Genomic DNA, 6,042 nt, shown 5'->3' with positions numbered 1-6,042 from the left:
GTTTGCCTAGAGACGAGCAGCGCAGGTTTCAGCTCTTTAAAGCGGCTATTTTTTATTTGTTCTTTATAGCGCCATTTGGGAGTGAGACAACTGTCTTCTCCTGATAACAAGGCTGCAGTAAACTTAAAGCTATTTGCTGGCCTTTCAAAAAAAAAAAAAAAATCTAAATCATGTTAGATACAGTTTGTGACCTATAGATTTGTACGTGTAAGGTACATCTCCCAGAATTAGTATTGCGTAAAAGTACATTTTTTGCCAGTCATTTCAGAAAGTGAAATTTTATAGTTATTTCATAGAGATTCATTCCACATAGGGTAAAATATTTCAAGTTTTTCTTTATTGTAATTTTGACAATTATGGCTTACAGGTAAAGAAAACTCAAAATTCAGTGCCATATCCCGTATGTCCTCTAGACACGCAATATTGCCAAACGTATTTACTCACCCATCTAAATCAGGTGTTCCAATCACGTCCATTCCCAAAGATGTTTAAATTCCAGCAGCTAGACATGCTGACTGCTTCTATAAATATATATAAAAGAATGATATGCTCTTAGGAGATCAATGAATTCCAGCATTGTACCATTATAGGATGCTACCTGTGCAAGAAGGCCAGTCGCAAAGTTTTTTCACTACTAAATATTCCACAGTCAACTATTAGTGGTATTATGACGAAGTGAAATTGCACAAAGCAAGCTCAATAAAAAATGGACTTAGCAGGTTTGCTGCAGTAGAACTTCAATGTACTGTGAGCAATGCATTCTCGTTCAACATCAGTGTCTGACCTCACAAATACCCTCCTGGAATAATGTTTAAAAAATCCCACAAACACACTAAACCTTGTAAAAAGTCTTCCCAGAGGTGTTGACTCTGTTATAGCCGCAAAGGGTTGGCCGACATCATATTAAACCCCATGGATTCATAATTTAATGTCAATCAAGGCAGATGAGTGAATACCTTTGGAAATTCGAAGTAGTTTTCATGACACATTAGAAAAGTGCTGTCAAACTCCTGTAATTTTGACCACTGTCTTATGAAAAGTACCCAAGAACGAAAAGAGCTGTTGTAAAATTGAAGTTAGTAAATTTATCCCAAAGGGTACATGCATCCGCTGATGTGTTATAAATAATAATTTTAAAAATATACAAGATATTTTTAGGGTGGCTTTAGACCACAACAATCAATGAAAAATGACATCTAACTATGTTTATGTTCTTTAATTAAAAATGTATGGTACTCCAAGATTATGGAGATGTGAAATACTGAGCCACAAATACCTAACTGAGATGCCGTTAATATGTGTTTTTAGATGTAAAACTCAACATAAATCTTTCACTGTGTCTGTTGTAGTTTTACTTTTTAACAGAGGATGGCAGCAGTGAACCAGAACATGTAAGTTAAAACCTGGTTTTCTACAAGATTACCTCTGTATTTTAGATGTAAGCTTAATTTAAAAGGGACCTTATATACCCATTTTTTGTGTGTATATACACATACCTTGATTACTTAATGATTACAAAAATATCTTAAAGGCAGATTCTGTTACTTCCTTTGGTTCCAAAAACGGCATCAATAAACTGCATTTAATGTAGAATCACCACTGTCCTCCTGTGTCAGACCAGACTATTCCATCCTCCAGTTGTCTCAGGCCAAGGAAAATCAAGACACATCACTAAAAATGATAGACTTCCCTCTAACACAGAGATGGGCAACTCCAGTCCTCGATGGCCAGCGTCCTGCAAATTTTAGCTGTCTCTGCTTCAACACACCGTAATCAAATGTATGGCTCATTACAAGAACCCGTGCAGAACTTGACGGCATACTTTAATAAGTAATTCAGTCATTTGAATCAGGTGTGTTGGACCAAGGACACATCGAGGACTGAAGTTTCCCACCCCTGCTATGAGAGGTGGGGGGCCTCTGAAGCTTTTCTTTGTTAAACAAAGAAAGGTCACCCAAAATACAATACAAAATCTTAATGAGTATACCTTCTTCTTCAAATCAAATCATTGAAAGAACAAACACTGAGATTCTGATTATTTCATCCATATTTAAACATTTATACATTTAACATAACTACTTTTACACTTTAGAGTTGGACAGTAGCCTAATATCAGAATATTACTGGCCAATGATTTGTCCTGATGTTAACACAGTATAATAGCAGACTGCAAAACATCTAGGATACTTTCACCGTTCCACAGCAAAATATTTCACTCAGAAGGATTCTTTACAGACTGACATGAGTAGGAAAATGAATGTTTTGACATGTGCTTCATCCGTTTGGTGCTAATTACTGGAGTCCTACTTGTCCAGATGCTAAGGATTTTGTGATAAATGCAGTTATATGAAGGCACAGCGACAGAACATTTAATTTACACTCTTGCTTTCATTTAATAGAAATCTGAACAGAAGCGACTGCAAAGCCTGTGGTGTCAGATGAGCGTAGATTTGTCAGGTTAAAAAGAACAGAAGGTCACCAAGAGTTTATTTGAATTGGTACAAACTGCTCTGAAGTAGTGAAGTAAAAACACACCATCAGATGATCTGAACAGTTAGTGTTCACACCATCTGTGTGAACGGAGGGTCACACAGATGGTGTGAATGGAGCTGAGTAAAGAGATGTGTGGAGAAGCCTTCATTAAAAAGAAATTCTTGGACTTACATTATTTCATAGTTAATTTTAAGGTGCTGAAATGTGTATTATATAAGAAAGAAAGAAAGAAAGAAAGAAAAAGTAATCATCATAGTTCATCATAGTTAACAAACAATGCAATCAAGTAAAGTTCAGTTTATATTCAAATTGGTTCAAATGTTTTCTATCTAATAAAACCCAGAAAATTGCATTGTCATTGACTTTGCAGCAATCCCTCATACCAAGCATGCATGTAGCGACAGTGGAGAGGTAAATTCCCCTTTAACAGAAAGAAACCTGCAGCAGAACCAGACTCAGTGTGAGCGGCCATCTACCATGATCAAAAGGGAGTTTGAGAAGACAGCGCGTACAAAATAACACAGTAGCACTGATCTGGGAGTACTTTCTATGTTAAAGAAAAGTAAAAAGTAAAATATAGCAGTAGCTACGTTAGTAGCTTCAACTAGGATAGAAACACAGCAAAGCAGATGAGCTCTAAGTCCATTTGTAAGTATAGAGTATGAAAGAGAGCACATACAGTTAGTAAGCCAATAGGTATGTCTAGGAGAAAGACAGGGTTAAACACTCAAAGACAGGGCCAAATGTATCATTTAAAGAAGGACAACAAGAAGTCTTTGGCAGCAGTAGCTCAGGCAATGCCTCCCTCCAGGAAGGTGTCACAGCTAAACGGAACAGCAGGCCAGATGTAACATGTAGATAAAAATCAGAGAGAGAACATAAAGTTAAAAGTTGAAATAACAGCAAATAATGCAAAATTAGTAGTAGGAGATTGTAGCTGAGTGAAGAAACAGGTTATTGTGTCATCTAGCAGCTTATGTCTTTAGCATCATAACTACACTCTAACTATAAGCTTTATCAAAAGGCAAAGTTTTAAGCCTAGCCTTAAAAGTAGACAGGGTGTCTGCCTCACGGACCAAAACCGGGAGCTGGTTCCACAGGAGAGGAGCCTGATAACTAAAGGATCTGCCTCCCATTCTACTTCTAGAGATACTAGGAACCACCAGTAAACCTGCAGTCTGAGAATGAAGTGCTCTGTTAGGAACATATGGAACAATCAGATCTCTGATGTATGGTGGACCTTGATCGTTAAGGGCTTTATATGTGAGGAGGAGAATTTTAAATTCTATTCTGGATTTAACAGGGAGCCAATAAAGGGAAGCTGACTGAAACTCTTCAAACAGATCATTAGTGTGTAAATGCTCACACCCTAGCAATTAATTTTTCATTTATATAGGAAAGGAAGACTGGATGTAGGTCTGTATTTTAACAAGTCATCTTGATCAAGAGAAGGTTTCTTAAGTAAAGGTTTAATTACAGCAACCTTAAAAGCCTTTAAAAGATATCCGTTTACTAAGGATAAATTAATCATACCTAAAATGGGGGTGGTACACTTGCTTATATAATTTGGTTGGGATTGGGTCTAACATATAGTGTGACGGTTTAGATGAAGCTAATATTTTTGATAACTCAGGAAGCTCCACTGGATCAAAACAGTCCAAACACAGATCAGGTTGAACAGTTACCTCCAATGCTCTCTCACGTACTGAGGATGAAGCAATCTTGCTCAGGAAGATGGCAATGATTTTATTTAAAAAAATAAAGTTTTAAGTAAATTTAATTTAGAAAGAATCTCATGAAGTCATTACTCCTGGCATTTTAGGGAATGTGGTGCCAACAGAGCTATGCTTGTGTAAGTTTGGCAAATGTACTAAAATGTACTAAGAGTATTCTTATTCCCCTCTATAAATGATGAAAAATAGTTGTTTTAACTTAGCAAAGCATCTTTTTATACAAGACCTAACTATTTTTTCAGATTATGTAGGACTCCTCCAGATGTTTAGAGCACCATTTTCTCTCCTATTTCCAAATGTTGTGCTTTAAAATATGCAGTTCTGAATTAAACCAGGGAGCCAGCCTCCTCTGAATAATTACCTTCTTTTGCAATGGTGCTACATTATCTAATGCAATGAGGAGTAACACTGTGAACAAGAACATCAATTTGTGAAAGAGTAGAAATTACATTTCTGCCCTTTGCTGTTTTTCTGTGATACTGGGGAAATAATAAATGTAACCGATTCTTTAAAAGGTGTTACAGCATTGTCTGATAATAAGCTACTTTGGTTAAATTTTCTTTCAGGGGGTGAGTACTCGCATAAATAAAATTAAAAGATTACTAAAAAGGTATGGTTAGACAGGACAGGGTTATGAGAAAATACTGTTATTTGTACTTAATGACATATGTCAGCACAAGGTCCAGAGTATGAAGACAGGAGTGAGCAGCTCTGCGAATGTTTTGAACAAAGCTAATGGAATCTAGGATAGCCTTATAGCCTACATTTAGGCTATAATTTTTGTATCAAAAATCCCCAACTATAATAATCTTATAAATATTAAACATTAATCAGATAAGAAATCTGAGAACTGATCTAAAACTTGAGAGTAATGGTCTGGTGGATGATAAAAGAACAGTAGTGGTTTTAGTGCTTTGCGATTTGGATGAGGAAAACTAAGGGTTAGAATTATAGCTATTAATTGGCCTGGGATTAATCAATAAATCTGACTGAGAGATGGTTGCTACACCTCCTCCTCTTCCAGTATTTCAAGGAATGTGAAAATTTTAATAACAAGGAGTTGATTCATTTATACTAACATTATTCTCTTACTGCAGCCAGGTTTCTGTGAGACAAAATAAATCAATCTGATTATCAAAAAGACTTTCAAGAGACAGATCTTATATTCAATAAACCACATTCATTTTATTTTTCTGTTCAGTAAGAGCATTAAACTGTTTAAAACTAGCAGCAGCATCATTTTAGATTTACTATGTAAAGGGAAACATGCATTGCCATTTGGCTTTTCTGTTAATCACTGAACTAATAACTAGTTGTATAACCACTGTTTCTCAGAACTGCTTCATTGTGGTTTCATGGAGTCGACCAACTTCTGGTTCCTGTGAACAGGTATTCCAGTTCAGGATGATTTGACTACATTCTACAGATCCTCCGCATTTCTTGGTATTGCCTCAGAAACAGCATCTTTGATGTCATCCCACAAGTTTTCTGTTGGATTAAGGTCCCGGAATTGGGCTGGCAGCTCCATAATGTTAATCTTGCTTTGATGCAGCTTGCCTACTGGTATGTTTGAGGTCATTGTTGTCAGGATCTAGGTTGTGTTTGTGTTTGTGTTTTGTGCTTGATACATGTGTTCAGAGTTTTCAGACGGTGCTGGAGTTCTCAGGTGTGCTGGGTGACAGGTGCGACTTATTCTACTGATTACTTTGAGGAGTACTTAAGCAGGAGGCGGCCAGCACTTTGATGCCAGAGTGTTTTGCCCACTGTGGTACCAAGCTCAAGCCAAACACTAAATCTATGCTTTTTTCTTCAACCT

Source organism: Girardinichthys multiradiatus, chromosome 8 (assembly GCF_021462225.1).
Source record: "Girardinichthys multiradiatus isolate DD_20200921_A chromosome 8, DD_fGirMul_XY1, whole genome shotgun sequence".
In the NCBI taxonomy this organism is placed as follows: Eukaryota; Metazoa; Chordata; class Actinopteri; order Cyprinodontiformes; family Goodeidae; genus Girardinichthys; species Girardinichthys multiradiatus.
This window is presented reverse-complemented; position numbering follows the sequence as displayed.